Source organism: Sander lucioperca, chromosome 4, assembly GCF_008315115.2.
Source record: "Sander lucioperca isolate FBNREF2018 chromosome 4, SLUC_FBN_1.2, whole genome shotgun sequence".
Lineage (NCBI taxonomy): Eukaryota > Metazoa > Chordata > Actinopteri > Perciformes > Percidae > Sander > Sander lucioperca.
In genome coordinates, this window is record NC_050176.1 from 24,792,954 (window position 1) to 24,815,644 (window position 22,691).

Here is a 22,691-nt window from a genome sequence, read left to right on the forward strand (position 1 = left end):
AGGAGTTCCTAAAAGAACTAAACCTGCCTCTTCTAGACCCAGAGGAGGCAGAAGAACTGGGTCGACCTATAACGTTAGAGGAACTTAAATCAGCGTTAAAAACAGTTAAAAAAGGGAAAACGCCAGGGTTGGATGGAATTCCATCAGAACTTCTACAGTATTTTGACATATTAGGACCTACCATTTTACAAGCTCTAAATTCAGCTATAGAGAAGGGGACTTTCCACCAATAAACCAACACTGCGCTAATATCCGTTATACCAAAAAAGGGCAAAGATCTTACGGATTGCTCAAATTTCAGGCCCATCAGCCTCATCGGGACTGATATTAAGTTTTATTCCAAAGTCTTGGCTCTCTGCCTAGAGCGCTTTATTGAGAAGCTAGTCCACCCCGACCAATCAGGTTTTATACCAAAGCGTCATGCTGCAGACAATGTACGCAGACTATTTCATGTAATAGAAGAAGCCAAAAACCTTCTAACAATGGCAGCAGTTTTATCAGTGGACGCGGAAAAGGCTTTCGACCTCCTAGAGTGGAACAACTTGTGGCAAGTAATGGAGAGGCTTGGTTTGGCTGCCAAATTCATTGACATGGTGCATACTTTATATGCGAATCCCACAGCCATAGTCTCAAACAATGGCTTGCATTCTCAGTCATTTCCCATCGAGCGGGGCTTGCGACAGGGATGCCCGCTTTCCCCCATGCTGTTTGCAATCTCTCTTGAACTGTCAGCTCAAGCCATAAGGCAAAGTAAAATTTGTAATGTCCAGATTAAATCCAATAGCAACTCAATATCATTATTTGCAGATGATATTTTGTTGTACATCTCTGATCTTTAGGACTCTTTTCCAAAAATTCTTAAGATCTTCAACGAATTTGGCTCAATCTCTGGCTATAAAATTAACTGGAATAAATCTAATCTTCTTTTATTGAACAACAGGCATGTGACATCAGCCATTAGTGTTACAATACCAACCCAAAGCAAAATTACATATTTGGGCATCACCATACACACATTGTTACAGCGAGTTGTCCAGGACAACTATGAAACTATATTAAGTAGTGTTCAAAGGGATCTGGCCAATTGGTCTGCGCTGCCAGCATTGCTACGGTCCAGGATTGCTGTGGTTAAAATGAACATAGTTCCTCGTGTGAACTTCTTAAGTACAATGATTCCCTTACCCCCACCAATACATTTCTGGAAGAAATTTGATACCCTAAGTATATTTGGAATAATAAACAACCTAGGCTAAAATACTCTACCCTGCAACGTACCACAAATACGGCTTGGCCCTCCCCAACCTTAAAATATATCAAGGAGCCTTTCAGCTACGGGTCCTCAGAGTGTGGATGGACCCCTCATCTACAGTTCCATGGAGAGAAATAGAGCAAAACCTCACTGGAAGTCTAAGACTGCAAGACCTTGCCTTTGCAGGTGTGTGTCCAAAAAAGTGTATGTTAGCCTATGGCCCTATTATCACCAACACACTGACCAACTTTAAACAGTTGGAGGAGCAACTACACTACACCAATAAGTGGCATTTGAATCACAAACCTTTTACTTATAAGCAGTGGAGTGACAGAGGTATTTATACTTTAGACCAGCTATTCAGTGAGAAAGATATGGTGAGTTTTGAAGACCTCAGAGCTAGTTTTGAGGTAGAGCTGGGCAATATATCGGTATTATATCGATATCGTCATATGAGACTAGATATCATCTTCGATTTTGGATATCATAATATGGCATAAGTGGTGTCTTATCCTGGTTTTAAAGGCTGCATTACAGTAAAGTTACGTCATTTTCTGAACTTACCAGACTGTTCTAGCTGTTCTATTATTTGCCTTTACCCACTTAGTCATTATATCCACATTACTGATGATTATTTATAAAAAATCTCATTGTATAAATATTTTGTGAAAGCACCAATAGTCAACACTACAATATCGCTGCGGTACCGATATCGACGTATTTGGTCAAAAATATCGTGATATTTGATTTTCTCATCAGGAATAGGCAAGGCAAGGTGTGATTTCTGTTTGTTTGTTTCTTTTGTTTTCCCCGAGATCACAGAGGGTGGGGGTGGGAGAGGGTATTTGTTCTTGTTCAATTTGTTTATCTGTTCTATGCACCATCTTACATTACCTGGCACATATTGTGGAATTTGTTCTGTATGTCTGAATGATAAATGGTGCTAAAAAATAATAAAAAAATGTATCTAAAAAAATTAAAATAATCCCATCACCTTCCCACGCTTCCAGCGGGAACTGGCCTCTGTGAAAAGAGCAATTTCAAGGAGTTGTTCAAGGAGTCACCAAATGACTCCCCCGTGCACGGTGTTTCAGGACCCGGAACCTGGAAGTGAGGAAGGATTTTGGGATCTGGCTTGAAGGACCAATTTGTTAAGATAATTATATTATCAATGAATGGACAAAAACACTGGAATTATTTCAAAACCTGTTTACTTGCAAGTAGAGTCACATTCTAGTACTTACAGCAAAGCACAAAATATGATTGTCGAAACCTCTCCCACAACAGCTTTTGTAATACAATGTGGAATGTGATACAAAGTCTCTAGTTATAATAAAGAGTTGATGTCTTTCTTTATCTCAGTCAGGGAGCACCTGTTCTTTCCTCGGCATCACACCGTGCTCAGACAAGGACAGTTGATGGCTCCATGGTATCTTGTTTAGAGTACAATCAGTATAATATGGTATTCTTATGCAAACTGTTTTAATAATAATAAAAAAAATAATTTTAACATCCTCCCACATACTTTTACCTACAGACGTCATTCAAACTTTGAACACAAAACCTTTAGCTATTAGCGGTTGTATTCAGCTTCATGATATCTTTTGCAGTTTTGGTGGTATCACTGTTTAAGTTTAATATTTCATTCAGGCTTTTTCTGTGTTTATAATGGAGTGAGTATTGCATGACTTAGAGGGTGATGACGTCACTAGAGTGGGAAGCCTTGGAAAATTGTCTTAAAACCTCTATAACTTGCTCTCACGGCCACAATATTTACTTGTCATACACGGTTTATACGTAAAAACTTAGCTATTATTGTCTTTTTTCAGCCAATATGCTCACTTAAACAATAGGCCTTACAGTTTTTGAATTAGCTGCCTCAAAGCAAGAAGATACCCTCTTCTCCTTATCATCCACGGCAATGTTATTTCGCTTAATCCAGTCTTGAGCACAAACCCTTTTTTAAACTGTGATATTAGAGTAATTTTTTTTTCTGTATCTACAGATATATTTAGCTTTTCAGCATTCACAAGCATTTTCTGCAGGGAATGCATTTTCTAGTTTGCATTGCAATTTACAAATACATGTGAAATGACATACAAAGATTTATTAGATAATTATATTCTTTTCATCAGTTTATGTGCTTTAGTGGCTGCAGTGACTCATCAACCCAGTCTCACGGCAGTTCGTGTAAATGTCACGTTATTCTTAATCTATTGATACGTGTTCACGGAGACGTTTTTCTCGTTTTTTACGTGTAAATGTCACGTTATTTTCTCGGGGAAAGGAAGCCGGGAGGCGGCCGAAAAGGACGCTCCATAAGCCGGGAGGCACCCGCGAGGCGGCCCCCTGGGGAGGCGCTGGACGAGGCGGCCGAGAGGCGGCCAAAAAGGACGCTCCATAAGCCGGGAATCGCCCGCTGGAGACGCGCCACAATAACGGGATGGCGGAGTTTGGGTTTAGGAAAAACCTTACGGGGAAAGGGCACCTTACACGCCGGAAGACGGCCGCGGGGGATGGGGGACGCGCCACAAGTAAGTTTCCCCGGGAAACAAAGCGCCCCACGCGATCCCCGCTCGCCCAGGTGAAAGTCCTGTGTTGTTTGACCCATCCACCCCCCCAACCAACCTCCCTACGCGGATTTTCGGCTTTTTATACTACTCCCTACCATTTTCGTGCTGTGGCCACAAAATATGCTTCCCATTAAAATACATTACTTCACATTTTCGTGCTGGTCAACACGTAAAAACCGACAAAAATGTCTCCGTGAACACGTATCAATAGATTAAAATAACGTCACATTTACAAAAACTGCCGTGAGACCGGGCTGGACTCATACACTGATTTATTTGGATAGAAAAAAATGGTGGAAATTCAGAGTGGCTGATAACTTTTCAATCACAGACAAGATGTCGAGAGCTTGTGTTGAAACTATTCCTGACAGTTAAGTCAGAGAAAATCTCTTCTACCAGACTGCAGAAATGTTTACTTTTCTGTGTGACATCTTGAAAGGACAAAACAACAGTGCTCTTCAGCTCTGGTTATTTCACAACTTCTTTCTAAAGGCTTTTAACAAAAAGTTTATTCCAATGGGACCACTGGCCTGGAAGCTACTGTTACAATCTCAGTAATCGGAGAAGACCTCTACATTTGACATGTGGCTAAGGGAGATTGGGAATCTGTTAGACCTGAAGAAAATCCTGTACACTGGGCCAGAAAGAAAAGAAAAAAAAAGCTTTGACTTATTGTCATCTGTCACTGGGCCACATTTTGCTGTGTGGCCCCGTCCACAGCAGTACAGTACATTGCTTAGTGTTCGTGTCTGGGCTGTCAGGATTGGTCGAGTGCAGAGGCAGGAAAAACCTCTTAACTGAAAGAGAGACGGAGCAGGGACCCCCTTCTACATAGACATAAATGAAGTTGCATATTGAACTGGACCTACAATAAAGTGTAGGGTTAGTTAGTGCATAGTATACTAAGCTATTAAAATAATTGTCAGCATGATTTTATAAATCGTCTTTTAATGTTAACCATAAATGTGGCAAAGTGAATGCTTGTTACCTGTATCTGTGGATTGTAGTGACTACCTTACCCAAAGGCCAGTAAGCCTATCATCAGTGGGGATTTTTATTTGCTAATAATATGTTGGATTCATGTTAAGACATTTTGATTTTCGAAAAAAATTTCAAATATTGACAATAATTTGGAGGACCAACTGTAGTAACTCTGAGGACCCCCTAAGGGTCCCGGACACCCTGTTGAAGATCTCTGATCTAGCTGATGCAGGTGTAGTATTTATTTATTTATTTATTTTTTTTTTTTTACAGTTTTCAGCGGTGATCCAGAATGAAACATCTGCGGAATTTAGCAGAACTCTGTGTCTGCAGATTAGTCAAACCACAGAAATCTGGTGGACTCAAACCACAACCATGACATGTCTCCCAAACTTGGGGTGTGCTGATTGCCATCTATAGGTAATACACTACCCCATTTCAAAAGATCCAAACCATCTCTTTAAAGGGTAACATTGTTGTTGTTTTTTAAACCTGGACACTATTTTCTTGTTTCTGTGTCTGATGGGAACAACAATCTTTGAAATTGGTCCAGTATTGAGCAAGCAAAACTACCTACAATGTATCATTAATGGGCAATTGCGCGCCTTCAATTTACGTCCACAAAAGTGCTTGTTTTGGTCACTTACAGACTCAGATTATTATAAGTATATAATAGGGGTGGAATGGTACATGTATTGGTATTGAACCGAAACGGTACGGGCGTCTCGGTTCGGTACATGAATTTGCACGGAGAATACACGGTATAAAAATAAATAAAACTCACATGCAAATGAATGAATGTAATGTGGAACTACTGTTACATACGCGTTTCTTAGGGACACCTAATCTGTAGCCCTGCCTTAGCTCTGAAGCTCCCAAGCTCCGCCTAAATGTTGAGTCGGTCCAGTGAGTCCACACGAAGCAAACTAGTCCCTTCCATATACAACCAAACACGGATGTACTGTAGCTGTATCCCTTCTTGCCTCGACCACAAATGGCCTCCAGGCACATTTGCTTCACTGTTAGCTCCGCTTTTAGCTCCACCGTTAGCTGTTAGCTCCGCCGTTAGCTCCGCTGTTTGCTGCTAGCTCTGCTGTTAGCGTGTGAAGCTAACACCACAATTCTCCAACTGCTCTGTGTAACCGAAGCTGCTCTTTTAACCCCCCTGCTCTGTGCATTCACATATGAGAGCAGCGCTTGTCTCCCATATCACACTACTAGCTGATTGTCTTATTTAGTTTACAAGTTCCAGATGGAGTCTGGAGATGATGTGGGGTAGCCTACTTATTGTTCACTGTTTACATCTTACTTTATACGCTTCAGGCTGTTACAGCTAGCTCAGGGGACAGACTGGATGACACTAGGTGGTACAGCCTGAGACAGCTAGCTCAGGGGACAGACTGGATGACACTAGGTGGTACAGCCTGAGACAGCTAGCTCAGGGAACAGACTGGATGACACTAGGTGGTACAGCCTGAGACAGCTAGCTCAAGGGACAGACTGGATGACACTAGGTGGTACAGCTTGAGACAGCTAGCTCAGGGGACAGACTGGATGACACTAGGTGGTACAGCCTGAGACAGCTAGCTCAGGGGACAGACTGGATGACACTAGGTGGTACAGCCTGAGACAGCTAGCTCAGGGGACAGACTGGATGACACTAGTCAGACAGACTGGATGACACTAGGTGGTACAGCCTGAGACAGCTAGCTCAGGGGACAGACTGGATGACACTAGTCAGACAGACTGGATGACACTAGGTGGTACAGCCTGAGACAGCTAGCTCAGGGGACAGACTGTATGACACTAGGTGGTACAGCCTGAGACAGCTAGCTCAGGGGACAGACTGTATGACACTAGGTGGTACAGCCTGAGACAGCTAGCTCAGGGGACAGACTGTATGACACTAGGTGGTACAGCCTGAGACATGCACAATAAAATAAAAAAAATTGCCTTCTGCATTTTTGTCATGCTTTTCCGTCCATTGTACCGAACCAAACCGTGATGTCTGAACCGAGGTATGAACCGAACCGTGACTTCAGTGTACCGTTCCACCCCTAGTATATAAGTGTCTGACAACATTATGCAAAGGATGCCTACAGAGGTCAACCTTTTTGTTAGAGTAAGATCCTTTTTCTTTAACATGAAACTTAAAAAATCACTATTGCCAAACGTACCATACTCCGTTTAAATAAACAGTAATCGTATCATCGTAAAACAGACTTTATTCAAATTCGACAAAAAAATAAAAAGCCATCCTGGTTTATCCTCCCACTGTTCCAGCAATCACCACTCTGGTTTGGTTGAAATAAACCCTTAATTCACCCATTTACATGTGGAAATATGCTGGCTCTATACACGCTAAAAGTCCTGATTATTTACATTGTCTGGTGGTTTGGTGATAGCGATTTCGAAGCTGTTTGTGGTTAAACAAAAAGGATCTTACTCTTTAACAAAAAGGACAACATTATGGAAAGGATCCCTGAAGAGGTCGATCTGTGGGGATCCTTTCAATTCAATTCAATTTTATTTATAGTATCAAATCATAACAGTTATCTCAAGACACTTTACAGATAGAGTAGGTCTAGACCACACTCTATAATTTACAGAGACCCAACAATTCCAGTAATTCCCCCAAGAGCAAGCATTTAGTGCAACATTGGTGAGGAAAAACTTCCTTTTAGGGAGAAACCTGGGACAGACCCAGGCTCTTGGTAGGCGGTGTCTGACGGTGCCGGTTGGGGGTGTTATGAACAGTAGCAATAATAGTCACAATAAAGATAATGGAACTATAACTAGAAAGAGTAGTTGTAGTAGTTCATGGCGAAGCAGGGCACTGCAGAGCGTAGCAGGGCATGCAACCAGACCACGGCAACAGCTGCAACCATGATTTGGTGCCACCCTAATCCAGAAAACTGCTGGGCGAAAAAACATAAGGACTCCGGGGAATAAGCTGCCCAGAGCTAGGTTAGTAACAAGCATTTCTGGGACATGGATGCACACAGATGGAAAGAAAGAGGAGAGAGAAGCTCAGTGTGTCAAAGGAAGTCCCCCGGCAGTCTAAAACTATAACAGCATAATTAAGAGCTGGTGCAAGGAAAACCTGAACCAACTCTATCAGGGTTGGTAGATGAATCTGACAACTATGAAGAGAAGCAGAGAAGAGAAGGGGTGCTGTGTCTGAAGATATACACCCTCCCCCGCTGGTCTAGGCGAACGCTGCGACTTCTCACTCCCTAACTGTAAGCTTTATCGAAGAGGAGAGTTTTAAGTTTACTCTTAAATGTGGTGACGGTGTCTGCCTCCTGGACCCAGACTGGGAGCTGGTTCCACAGGAGAGAAGCCTGATAGCTGAAGGCTCTGGCTCCCAATCTACTTTTAGAGACTCTAGGAACCACAAGTAACTCTGAATTCTGGGAGTGCAGTGCTCTAGTGGGACAATAAGGTACTAAGAGCTCTTCTAGATATGATGGTGCTAGACCATTTAGAGCTTTGTAGGTCAGGAGAAGGATTTTAAATTCAATCCTGGATTTTACAGGAAGCTAATGCAGAGAAGCTAATACAGGAGAAATATGATCTCTTTTCTTAGTTGTTGTCAGAACACATGCTGCAGCATTCTGGATCAGCTGGAGAGTCCTAAGGGACTTATTTGAGCAACCTGATAGTAAGTAATTACAATAGTCCAGCCTGCAAGTAACGAATGCTTGGACTAGTTTTTCAGCATCTTTTTGAGACAGGATGTGCCTAATTTTGGCAATGTTACGAAGATGAAAAAAGGCTGTTCTTGAGGTTTGTTTTAAGTGGGCTTAGGATATATTCTGATCAAAAATAACTCCTAGATTTTCTGACAGTAGTGCTGGATAGGGGTGGAACGGTACACTGAAGTCACGGTTCGGTTCATACCTCGGTTCAGACATCACGGTTCGGTTCGGTACAATGGACGGAAAAGCATAACAAAAATGCAGAAGGCAATTTTTTTTATTGTGCATGTCTCAGGCTGTACCACCTAGTGTCATCCAGTCTGTCCCCTGAGCTAGCTGTCTCAGGCTGTACCACCTAGTGTCATACAGTCTGTCCCCTGAGCTAGCTGTCTCAGGCTGTACCACCTAGTGTCATCCAGTCTGTCCCCTGAGCTAGCTGTAACAGCCTGAAGCGTATAAAGTAAGATGTAAACAGTGAACAATAAGTAGGCTACCCCACATCATCTCCAGACTCCATCTGGAACTTGTAAACTAAATAAGACAATCAGCTAGTAGTGTGATATGGGAGACAAGCGCTGCTCTCATATGTGAATGCACAGAGCAGGGGGGTTAAAAGAGCAGCTTCGGTTACACATAGCAGTTGGCGAATTGGAGCTAACAGCTAACAGCGGAGCTAAAAAAGGAGCTAACAGCGGAGCTAACAGCGGAGCAAACAGCGAAGCAAATGGGCCTGGAAGCCATTTGTGGTCGAGGCAAGAAGGGATACAGCTACAGTACATCCGTGTTTGGTTGTATATAGAAGGGACTAGTTTGCTTCGGTGGACTCACTGGACCGACCATAGACAGTTAGGCTATATAAGAAGGGACCGACTCAACATGATGTAGGCGGAGCTTGTGAGCTTCAGAGCTAAGGCGGGGCTACAGATTAGGTGTCCCTAAGAAACGCGTATGTAACAGTAGTTCCACATTACATTAATTAATTTGCACGCAAGTTTTATTTATTTTTATACCGTGTATTCTCCGTGTAAATTCATGTACCGAACCGAGACGCCCGTACCAATTCGGTTCAATACGAATACCTGTACCGTTCCACCCCTAGTGCTGGAGGCCAGGGCAATGCCATCCAGAGTAGCTATATCTTTAGATAATGAGGTTCGGAGGTGTTTAGGGCCCAGCACAATAACCTCGGTATTGTCTGAGTTTAACATCAGAAAGTTGTAGGTCATCCAGGATTTTATATCTTTGATGCATGATTTAGCTAACTGACTGGTTTCGTCTGGCTTGATTGATAGGTATAATTGGGTGTCATCTGCATAACAGTGACAGTTAATTGAGTGTTTCCTAATAATATTGCCTAGAGGAAGCATATATAAGGAGAATAGAATTGGTCCAAGCACTGAGCCTTGAGGAACGCCATGGTTAACTTTAGTGTGTCTGGAGGATTCATCGTTAACATTAACAAATTGAGCTCGATCAGAGAAATAGGACTTAAACCAGCTTAGTGCGATTCCTTTAATGCCAACTAAATGTTCCAGTCTCTGTAACATGATGGTATGGTCAATAGTGTTGAATGCAGCACTAAGATCTAATAAGACAAGTATGGAGACAAGTCCTTTGTCAGCAGCAGTTAGAAGGTCGTTAGTGATTTTCACCAGTGCCGTCTCTGTGCTATGATGCTTTCTAAATCCTGACTGAAAGTCCTCAAATAAACTATTGCTATGTAGAAAGTCACATAACTGATTAGCGACTACCTTCTCAAGGATCTTGGAGAGAAAGGGAAGGTTAGATATAGGTCTATAGTTGGCTAAGACCTCAGGATCGAGGGTGTTTTTTTTCAGAAGAGGCTTTATCACAGCTACTTTAAAGGACAATTCTGGCGCAAAATCGACCTTGTGGTTAATAACACATTTGTACCGAGTCGACCGTTCTCTGGGATGTGTTTTAATACTAATCGAATGTGACCAGTTTTAGAGCAAATGGCTAATTAGCTTATTACGCTAGTCATTGGGGCACCGGTAAAGTAAAAATAAATCGCCTTTCCTACACCACTAACAAGGCTCAAAATATCACCACATTTCCACGGTAGCATAATGAGGGTCCCTACATGTAAACCGAAGCATTGAGAACTTTGTAAGTGTACAGACAGTTTATTAAAAAGATTTATAAAGACAGTACCGTTCATGTAAACATGCGGGTGCTATCTCTGGAAAACAGTCACGATCAGTCGAACGCTGAACGCCGTGCTTGAGCTATGTTACTGGTTACTGGTTGCAGGCGTTCGTCGTTCAATTAGCATGAAAACATATCCCAGAGAACGGTCAACTCAGTACAAATGTGTTATTAACCCCTAGGTTCATTTTGCGCCAGATTTGTCCTTTAAATGACTGTGGTACATAACCTGTTAATAAAGACATATTAATCATGTCTAGTAATAAAGTGTTAACCACGGGTAACGCTTCTTTAAGTAGCCTCATTGGGATAGGGTCTAAGAGACAGGTAGATGGCTTTGCTGAAGAGACCTTTAACATTAATTGTTGAAGGCAAGGCACAGCCATGTTTCCATAAGAGAGATCAATCAATTTGATTATCTGATATCAAATCATTTATTAATACTGCTTTAGAAGGCAGAGATCTAATTTTTAATAGTCCACATCTAATTTACATATTCTGTTCTATCATTGCAGTGGTAGTTTTAATTCAAATTAGGTTGTTAAGTATAGCTCCTCTTTTGTTTACCTTTGATTTAACTGATCTGAGTCTGGGGACAGAGACCGTGGTTATTAGACTATGAGTGGACAACTGCTCCAACGGAAGCACAGAGGAGCGCGTAGCACTGCACCTCTGATTACTAATATCAAACTTCATGGTTTATGACCGATAATAGAGTCGATCAGATTTCTGTGGGATGAATGCCGTCTCTCCTAATCAGATCAGGCTTTCCCCAGAACGCCCTCCAGTTATCTACGTAGCCCACATCATTAGCTGGGCACCACCCCGACACCCAGCAGTGGAAGGATGACATGTGGTTGTACATGTCATCACTGATCAGATTTGGCAGGGGTCCAGAGAAAACTACTGAGTCCGACATTGTCTTTGCATATGCACAAAGTGACTTAACATTCATTTTAGTGATCTCCGATTTGTAGTATGTAGTTTTGAAGTATGATCTTACTGTATTTACAGTTATCTTTAGCCAGCAGCTTTAGAGAGGATTCCACATCGCCCACTCTGGCCCCAGGGACGCACACGACCGCGGCCGCTGAAGCCGCCAACTTCATTCTGCAGTTTAGAGCTCCCAATAACCAGAGTTGGCTTCTCAGCGGGTGTATCACTGAGTGGGGAGAAACTGTTAGAATGGCAAAGATGTTGGTGGTTAGCCAAAGACTCTGGTTTAGAGCGACTGCCGCCATGTGCGCTCCCCGGTTTAGAGCTAGCTATGCTTCCTTCGGACAGTCACCCACTCGCCCGGATGCTAGGGGCCGGCCGGGGGACTGCTAACAGTAGCTACAGTATGTTGGCCCGCACAAGCTACGGAGCGCTGGCAAGCTACGGAAGCATATGATTTTGATTCCATGGTGTGGAGCCGTGCCTCAAACTCATTGCTAATGGCTAAGCAAAAGTAGCTAACAGTGTTTTAAGAATTGTGAGATCAGTGAGGCAGTCACTGTAAGAGAAGATATCTATAAGTGCTTGAGTATAACTGGGTGCCCTGATAGCTCAGTTGGTAGAGCGGGCACCCATATATAGAGGTTTACTCCTCAAAGCAGCGGGCCCGGGTTCGACTTTGACCTGCGGCCCTTTTCTTCATGTCATTCCCCCCTCTCTCTCCCCTTTCATGTCTAAAGCTGTCCTGTCAAGTAAAGGCCTAAAATGCCCACAAAATAATGCTTGAGTTGAATAAAGCAGAGTTGAGTAAGTTTTTGCTGGAGCAGCAAACTAGCGTCACACAGGCGCACCGGAAGTGAGACAATATACTTACTGTAAAAGTCAGCATGTCAGACACTAAATAATAATCTAATATTTAAAAACAATCTGAGCCTGTCAGTGGCAAAAACAGCACTTTCAGTGGACGAAATCAACGATGCACATGTGCCCTATTTAAAAGATCTCCAACAGGGGGTCCGTGACCCCTAGGGGGTAGAGTTTAGTTTCTCAGCACAAGCCCGACCCCGACCTGAGCCCGACCGGACCTCGGGTCGGGCTCGGACCGTTATTTTCCGCCACATCCTCGGGCCGGGCCGGGCCCGAGCCGGACCCTTGATCAAGCAATTTTTTTTTTTTTTTAATCCATTACCTTATTATCCTATTTGGGTGGAGAGATAGCTATGCCATAATCAGAAATATTATAAATATATATATAGGCTATATAAAAGTAACAAATGTGTACAAAAGTTAGGCTGCAGTTAGAAAATGCAGCACGTGTCATGCGCGGAGTCTCCTCCTCTCGCACGCATCACACCGGGAGCTTGAAGATGTAAAGAAAAAAAGAAAAACAGGAGAATTAACTTTGAGCAAGTGTGGAGGAAAGTCGGAGGTATGGAAGCAGTTTAAACAAGTCGTGGGCAGTGACAACAATATGTTGTTCATCATTGTTTCTTTTTTTTTTATGTTTCTTCATTCGGATCCATTTGCGATCCGTTCCATTCTAAACTAACAGCAGTTTACAGCTTCGTCCTTGTTGTATTATTCTAAACAGATTTCTGTAGTTCAAACAACTCAGAATTGTAGTTGAGAACGTCAGTTATAACGGCCCACGTATTAAAAAAATGTCGGGTTTAAATCGGGCTCGGGCTCATAATTCCAGTTAATGTGTCGGGCCGGGCCGGGCTCGGACGCAACGTGCTCGGGCTCGGGCAGGTTCGGGCTTGATTTTTTTGGGCCGATCTAAGCTCTACTAGGGGGTTCTCAGAGTTGCTGCAGTAGGGCTGCCAAAATTGTTGTTTGATGGTTTAAAAAAATAAATAAATAAAATATATCTATATATATATATATATATATATATAAATATACATATATATATATATATATATATATATATATATATATATATATATATAAATATACATTAACATGAATCCGTTTTTAATGCACACAACATTGATGATATGCTTACTGGCCTGCAGCTAAGGTAGCCATCCCCAGATACAGTTAAGCTTAATTAAAGGCATGTGTATAGGCCGCCCTAACCTTTATTGTAGGTCCAGATTAATTTATAACTCAATTTTATAAAATATATGTAGTAGGGAGTCCCTGCTCCATCTCTTTTTCAGCTAAGACGTCCTTGGCCTAAAAAAACGTTGAAGACCCCTGCTCTAGATGATTACATTGCGGCTGCCAGTTACAGCGTTCTCGCTCAATACTGAACAGTTGCAAAGATGTTTTTCACATTAGTCATTTAGACAGCAATGCATGGGAAAATAGGGTGCATGTTGAAGAAACAAAAAAAAAATTACCCTTTAACTTTAATGGATACAATTTGATTTGCCTTAGTAATACTCATAATTAATATATGTATATGTATGTATGTATATGTATGTACTGAACTATTTTTCTAAGAAAGAAAGATAGAAACTTTTAAGCATACTGTATAGTACAATTTAAAGCGAGGCTGTACTTCTGATGAAAAGACCCAACAACATGCAGTTTAATTTTTTTGACAGTTTCCTCATCCCTAGCAGCTGGTAAAATGGCAGTCTGCATTAACAGGCTTATTCCTGCAGTTTCTGATGAGCTCCTTATCCCAACTAACCCGCCCAGTGATTTAGATTTTTTTTAAGCACAATTCCTGTTTCAAGAGGACCTGAGAAAAAGCTAAAGCAGCATCAATTGTGTTTGATACAAACACAAATATGCAAAAAGAAAATTGCATATTTGTGCATGTATATGCATTTAGCTAAATATAGTACTGGCTGGAATTGAAATAAGAAGTTCAAGCTCCCAGAAAGGTGGCTAATATTTTGATGTTCACTGAGTTCCTTTCAGTATTTGAACGAATTCTTCCTCTGCGTGCGCTTATTACTCTAATAGATGATTCATGCATGAGTCCCCCTGGAACAGTAGTATTTATGGTAACTGGGTAACTGCACAGTAGATATTGTCTTTCCAAACAGAAAATGCTCACTTTTTGCGCCCTCTTTAAGGCCTAATGAGTATTTGTCATTTGTAATTACATCCTCAAGTGGCACACTGACATTCTTGCCTTCAGTAAATTCCAACTGCCACCCAAACTTTCGATTCAATTCAGCCTCAAATTGTATGCCAGCTTTTGTCAGAACAATACAGCTTGAAGAAAAAAAAACACACAATACTACTTTATATGCTAAAGATTTAGTCTAGGTAAGCATGCCTTATCTATATGCAAATGATCAGTTATCAACTTCAATAACTGTTGAACGAGGTGTCTCCAAACATGGTATTGCCTTCATTTGTCAGGCTGCCAGGGTGGCCCAGTTTTTTAATGCAAAAGCGTTCAATCTTGAGGGAGATGGCAGCAAACACAGACAAATAGCTCATGGAAAAAAGCAGAGGATAGTTAAGAGCACAAAACGCCAGCGATGATAATGAGTCCTGTTTGTGTTGTCCACTTCATCTTTATAGCAAATGATAAACCAACTAGTCAAAAGCAAATGAAAAACAACTCCGTAATGCTAATTGAAACAATTTCTCTGCGCAGCGTGGGGAATTGGGCTGTTTTACAAAAAGAGAAAGTCTGTCCTTGAGCGGATCCTCAGATATAAAAACATCATCCAACAACCACCTGCACAGAAGAAAAAGTGGCAGGCATAATATTAAAAACAATGGTTGACATTTTCTCAATATATTGTTAGCTCACTTCATATTGTACAGAAGTTATTTCGTATAGCTCCAGGCAGCTCCTTTCATAAGACTTATTGCTGGCACAAAAGAAGGTGACAGCATCGCTGAAGTTAAAATATGACAATCACACTGATACTTAATTTCTGCTCAAATCATCAGGGCTCGCATTTGTACCGTTTCCTGATATGGAGTGCAAACATTTTGAGTTTTTATTATTGTATGTGTTGCAGTAATTGTTCCTTTTTATGTGTAGTGTGTTTCTTAGTGTTTTGACTTTTGCATCTGTTTTAGTATTTGTATTATATATATATTTAGAGCACACTACTTTTTATGGTTGTGCTTTGACCATTGTATATGTTTAGGATTTAGAAGCTTTTTTTTAGGGCATCTGTACGTGGCAGGTCGTTAAATTGCATCCACATTTCCTTCACTTGATTCCCTTCCTCGTGTCTTAGTCCGTCCCACTGAGGAAGCATGGGAGGAGAGAGGAAAGGAGGAAATGTGTTTTTAGAAGGATGAGACGTTCTTTCCTCTGAAGTGTCACGTGAATTTGTCAGCTGTATGGGCGGAGTTAGCAACTCCTTCAGCTGCACGGCTTCAGGGAAGGCTGATATCGTGTATTCTCGCTCATAGCTCCTCAGAGATCCTTGCTCTTCGCTCCTTGGGGCAGGAATAAGAGCTTTGAGACGAACTTCACAAAGGAGGGCCAGAACAACTTATGGTTTAAGCGAAGCAGCTCCTCTGTCTATTCTGTTTTCCCCTCCCTGTTTCGCCGTCTCCTCTATTTCTTCATGTGTCAAAGCCAAGCAGCTAATTGGAGGAAGGCCACAGCCGGATACTTAACAAAATAAAACAAATTTCAAAATAAAACACCCAGGTTTATGGTGATTTAGACTGTCTTGACTTCTCAGCTGTGTCTACAATAAGACACACAATCAGGCAAACAGAGAGAGACGGACGGACGGACAGACACACACACACACACACACACACACACACTGATGATGATTATCTGTTTTTTTATCAAAAGCCTGAATCTCTGCAATGTCGATATGAAATTTCAATCATGTTGACTAATTCAACCTTTTGAGAGGAGAAGGGTCGTTTTGTAACCGGCGCAGAGAAATGATCAGGCACGAATCTACACTTCACGGCGCTTTGCCGGCAGTGTGTTCCTGTTGTTATAAACCGCAGCTCTTCACTCAGTCTGGGCCAGTCTGTTCACCTTCGTGGTCCACACATTTATTTGGTTGTCTTAAGTTGCTGTCAAACCTCACTGATATCTTGAATTTTTGCTTGAGAGTCAGGTTACCGGTCTGGTGAGAGGATACTCTCCACCCACGTCTACAGGGTCTCATCCTTGCACTTTCTTTATCAATTGTAAATACAATTGTGCAGTGTGACTAACCCTAACAACACCTTTTCTAATGTATTGAGTTTTGACTTTTGTGTGGGTTGTAGCCTAGTATGTTGTACCATTTTGTGTTGGGAGTGACTGGGATTTCTCCTAAAAAAAGGTTGAAGACAGCAAATTGCCTTTGAAGTTTTTACTGGAAGTAACTGTGAAAAATGTATTGGACTACAAATTCAGTGACAGTGACAAATCAGAAAGCAATGATATTCCATACACAAGAGTTATACTAAAGGTACTGTGGAAATGAATTAGTTCATTTAAGAAGTAGGGTGTAAAGAATAAAATACACAACCGTATGTTTACTTGCTCCTAGTTTTTGCTGTGAAAATGACTGGATCGTTAAATATAAAAATGAAGAAGTACCTAAACATTTTAACATGTTTTTTTTACATGATATAAGAAGCAGCATTTCCACCTTAAAATGGGCTGTCTTTGTAACATCCTATCACCTTGTCTGGGACGTACAGGTACGGTGTGAGGGTGTAGGGACTGGGTCGCCAACATACGCCTGCTGGGAAGAGCCTGGCTGCATATTCTTCCATCTGTCTGCCTGCAGAAGCTCCATCCATAAAGGCAAATTTGCAGAGCAATCCAAAAGAGAAAGAGTCTCTCTTTTTTTCCACCCTCTTTAAATGTCAGGCAGTCTCACATATCTAATATACTTGAAGGCAAAACTGTTGAGATCCACCAAGTCTGAGGCAGATGATTTGAGCCTTAGAAGCCCTAAGAGCTATAGTCCTTATCTGGTCCTTTTTCCCCTAGCAGACGGTAACTGTATGAACGTCTCCTCCAATCGTCTGTGCTGCAAAACACTCTTATCTCCGCTTCACTGCATACCTTCTCCCTGCACTCACTAAAATTGAACCACAAGTCATTTCACTGCATGTAAACGGTTTCATCCCGAACTGTGATATGTGATATATCAATTTTGGAAGAAAAGGGACTTGATAGTTTTCCTATTAACACATTCGATTGCATCGCCTAGAAAATATTACTACTTTCTACGTAAAGGTCAAAGCACGGCTGATAACATAAGGAATGTTCCCAAATAACCTTTTTCTATCGTCATTCATTGTATAACAGAAGGTAAAGTTCACAATGTAATCATTTTTGTTTTAAAACCCTTAATATAATCAATAATCGCATGGAGTTTTGCCGTTACACAGCCCTTCAGAAATGTTGTAAGAGCTCAAACTACAACTAAAATCAATAGCATGAGGAAGATTAATGCTTTAAAGTATAGCAGCAGCTTAAACAATAATTTTGTTACAGTTGAGTACTGACTTCAACTCCCTGAAGCCTTCTGCGAGGGTTATTAACAAAGGTAGTGTTTATCATGGTGCTCTCGGGCAAATAAAACAAAGGGAGAAATGTGTTTGTGCTTGTAGCAGTGTAACACACTACATCACTGTAATTGAGTGTATGCAGGCAGAGCAGGAAAAGATGTTGAGTGGCCACACTAGTGCTTGTGTGAAACACATGTACGCGTTCACTTCATGCATACAGTACAGTACAGAGCTGCACAGCTCAAAGTAGAAACCATATGCACTCAAACTTCTTTTTTCTCTGTCATTTTGAGCCAATATTCTTCTTCTCACAGGTATTTGTTTCTCTGTGCGAGCTCCAAATATATAGCTGGCAGACATATGAGAGCTTTAGGCAGTGGAAAGAATGAATTGTACAATGCTGTGTGTCAAAATGTCAGCGTTTTGATACAGCAGCTTAGCTTGCTGTACTGTAAAACTGTAGAATGCTACACAGTCTTGCCAACAATGAAACATGTTGAAGTAAGTTCGGGCGAATCAAATTATTTGACAGCTAAAGTATTGTTAAAACACACTAACAAAGATATATTTCTGAGGCCATAGTCTATAGAGTTTATGGACACCCCAATTAATGACTATATAATATAATAATGTACCATAACTGCACCGTAATGAATGTATCCATCCACATGCTTCAGGCCTCCTTAAAGTCACAGTGAAACAAAAGTTAGCGTCTAAAGTGTCAACAAAAAGTGTTAGCATGGGTTTAGATCCGAGAGGGATTTAAATAAATGTATACAGATGTGATTGGATCACCCAAAAGTGGGCGTTGCTTAGCGAATACAGCACAATGCACAGAGCTGTAGAAGGTTAGGATCTCCGGAGCCGCAGAGGTACTTCCCTCACCTGCGTGGTTAGATCAGAAGGAAAATTGAATAAATTAGGCCTCATCCACACCTTTAAAGAAAAAAAAGGGCCTCACGCCCTAGGTGTGCCACCCAATGTCATGAAGAGCGACAATGTTAGTGAGTAGTATTAAACACTAAAGATCCGCTTAAGGAGGCAGGCTGGAGTGGTGGATGTGTCAAACAACACAGGGCTTTCACCCAGCAGACCAGGGTTCTTGTCCTGTTCTCATTCCGGCTGTCACTTAAACATACATGTTTTAACCCCATCCACAGTCTTTTCTAACCCTACCCTGGTGTTCTTTGATGCTGTGATGTTGTATGAAGAGGAATCCGCTGACACTGTTCTTGGTTATAAAAGTTTATTACATCAAAGAATTTCAGCGTCAATTTACAAGCTTCTGCAGGAGCATGCATGCATTGTGTAACATATGTGTAAGTATATGATTGGAGCAGGGAACTGACCAATTGCTGCTTTATTCTGGCATATCTCCAAAGAAGGACTCTCCTGTCTTGGGGGGGTCCTTCTAATGTTAACAGTTTCCAGATGTTTTCAGCAACAGTAGGGTGAAGTTCATAGGACTCCCTTATAGCAAACCTTCATATACTACACTACCTAAATGGTTTTACCCTGCACATTGAAAAATGACGTTAAGTGGTCCCAACCCATCCATCTTCTTCCGCTTATCCGGTAACGGGTCGCGGGGGGAGCAGCTCCAGCAGGGGACCCCAAACTTCCCTTTCCCAAGCCACATTAACCAGCTCCGACTGGGGGATCCCGAGGCGTTCCCAGGCCAGGTTGGAGATATAATCCCTCCACCTAGTCCTGGGTCTTCCCCGAGGCCTCCTCCCAGCTGGACGTGCCTGGAACACCTCCCTAGGGAGGCGCCCAGGGGGCATCCTTACCAGATGCCCAAACCACCTCAACTGGCTCCTTTCGACGCGAAGGAGCAGCGGCTCTACTCCGAGCTCCTCACGGATGACTGAGCTTCTCACCCTATCTCTAAGGGAGACGCCAGCCACCCTCCTGAGGAAACCCATTTCGGCCGCTTGTACCCTGGATCTCGTTCTTTCGGTCATGACCCAGCCTTCATGACCATAGGTGAGGGTAGGAACGAAAACTGACCGGTAGATCGAGAGCTTTGCCTTCTGGCTCAGCTCTCTTTTCGTCACAACGGTGCGATAAATTGAGTGTAATACCGCACCCGCTGCACCGATTCTCCGACCAATCTCCCGCTCCATTGTCCCCTCACTTGCGAACAATACCCGAAGGTACTTGAACTCCTTCACTTGGGGTAAAGACTCATTCCCTACCTGGAGAAGGCACTCCATCGGCTTCCTGCTGAGAACCATGGCCTCAGATTTAGAGGTGCTGATCCTCATCCCAGCCGCTTCACACTCGGCTGCGAACCGATCCAGTGAGTGCTGAAGGTCACAGGCCGACGATGCCATCAGGACCACATCATCCGCAAAAAGCAGCGATGAGATCCCCAGCTCACCAAACTGCAACCCCTCTCCACCCCGACTACGCCTCGATATCCTGTCCATAAACACTACAAACAGGATTGGTGACAAAGCGCAGCCCTGGTGGAGGCCAACTCTCACCTGAAACGAGTCCGACTTACTGCCGAGAACCCGGACACAGCTCTCGCTTTGGTCGTACAGAGATTGGATGGCCCTGAGAAGGGACCCCCTCACCCCATACTCCCGCAGCACCTCCCACAGTATCTCCCGGGGGACCCGGTCATACGCCTTCTCCAGATCCACAAAGCACATGTAGACCGGTTGGGCATACTCCCAGGCTCCCTCCAGGATCCTTGCGAGAGTAAAGATCTGGTCCGTTGTTCCACGACCAGGACGGAATCCGCATTGTTCCTCTTCAACCTGAGGTTTGACTATCGACCGAACCCTCCTTTCCAGCACCTTGGAGTAGACTTTACCGGGGAGGCTGAGAAGTGTGATACCCCTGTAATTGGCACACACCCTCTGGTCCCCCTTTTTGAAAAGGGGAACCACCACCCCGGTCTGCCACTCCTTAGGCACCGTCCCCGACTTCCACGCAATGTTGAAGAGGCGTGTCAACCAAGACAACCCCTCCACACCCAGAGCTTTAAGCATTTCTGGACGGATCTCATCAATCCCTGGGGCTTTGCCACTGTGGAGTTGTTTAACTACCTCAGCAACTTCCACCAGGGAAATTGACGACAATCCCCCATCATCCTCCAGCTCTGCCTCTACCATAGAGGGCGTATTAGTCGGATTTAGGAGTTCCTCAAAGTGCTCCTTCCACCGCCCTATTACCTCCTCAGTTGAGGTCAACAGCGTCCCATCCTTACTGTACACAGCTTGGATGGTTCCGGCTCCTTCCCCTACAGAGAGGTGACGTTCCACGTCCCCAGAGCCAGTGTCTGCTGCCCGGGTCTGGTCCGTCGAGGCCCCTGACCTTCACTGCCACTCATGTGGCAGCGCACCCGACCCCAGCCAGAGGTGCCACGTAGCTTTTTCGGGCTGTGTGGCAAACCCTGCCACCAGGCGCTCGCTGACGGGCCCTCCATCTGGGCCTGGCTCCAGACGGGGGCCCCGGGCTTCCTCCGGGCAGGGTCACTCCATCTCTACCTCGTTTTTTCATAAAAACAGTTTTGATTTTTTGAACCATTCTTTGTCTGGCCCCTCCCCTGAGACCACTTTGCCTTGGGAGACCCTACCAGGAGCACAAAGCTCCAGACAACACAGCCCTCAGGTTCATAGGGACACACAAACCTCTCCACCACGATAAGGTGATGGTTCCAGGAGAGGTCCCAACCCAGAGCGTCAAAAAGTGGTCCAAGGGGTCCTGACCTCGCATTGCCAGACCTTCCTCCACAGCGCTGCATAGGAGGGTCTGGCTAGTCCACACAGCATTCTGGGATGAGAGAAAACCGTGCTCTGGTTTATTGGAATTTCTTTAAACCAATCACGATCGTCTTGGACGGCGCTGAGTGCCGGACGGAAAGCCACAGTGCCTCTGCTAAATAGTCTCAGGAAGGAACTTGTTTTGGTGGAACATGTGTACGTTCAAAAGTAGTTTTAGTCGTGCAACAGAAAACTCAGATTGGACAGATAGTCTAGCTAGCTGTCTGGATTTACCCTGCAGAGATCTGAGGAGCAGTTAACCATAGTCCTCACAAATCCACCAGAGGTTAGAACGCCAACACAAAGGAAGAGGAAGGTATGTATGTTGCACCCCAAGCTCAAGACAAGTCATCTAAAAAAGAGAGGGAATTTTGATATATAAATATTTAAAAAAAAGATTGGACACATATTTAGTATTTAACAAGAGATGATAGTTCAAATGTGGACCAAAGAAATCTTAGAAAATGTACTGCATACTGCAAAAACAAAGCCTGAATCATTAATACATATTGATAAATGAAGGTTGAAGGTCTAACAGGAAAACATTTGCCATGACTACAATAACTATCATTGAGGCTTATTATTATCTTATGATTTTACGGAGATTTCTTTCCAAGGTTTCCGTTATTTCAGTTCTTAGCTAAAGGATATTTAAATTGCCTTGCCTGTTTCATCTCTCTGCTCTCAATACAGTTTATGGCATTTTCCTCCTTAACCCCTCCACCACCATCAACTTCACATCTATGGCTCCCAAGGGGGATCTCCAATTGGTGGCAATTTATCCCCATAAATCTATCTAATCGATGGGTTCAAAGCCAAAGTCTTTTTAGTACATAAAGCTTCTGCAAGATGTTGTGTCACATCAAACATTGCTAGTACAATTCTATTTTAATGG

At 43.0% G+C, this 22,691-nt stretch overlaps 1 long non-coding RNA gene across 1 annotated transcript in view; it reads right to left on the minus strand.

Annotated features, from left to right (window-relative positions):
* The window catches only part of LOC116051154, a 27,417-nt gene extending 11,493 nt beyond the window's left edge, over nucleotides 1-15,924 (minus strand). Inside the window, exon 1 of the long non-coding RNA XR_004105289.2 lies at nucleotides 15,715-15,924. This is a non-coding gene — a long non-coding RNA (uncharacterized LOC116051154). The remainder of the gene's footprint in view (nucleotides 1-15,714) is intronic.
* Nucleotides 15,925-22,691: the final 6,767 nt, after the last annotated feature.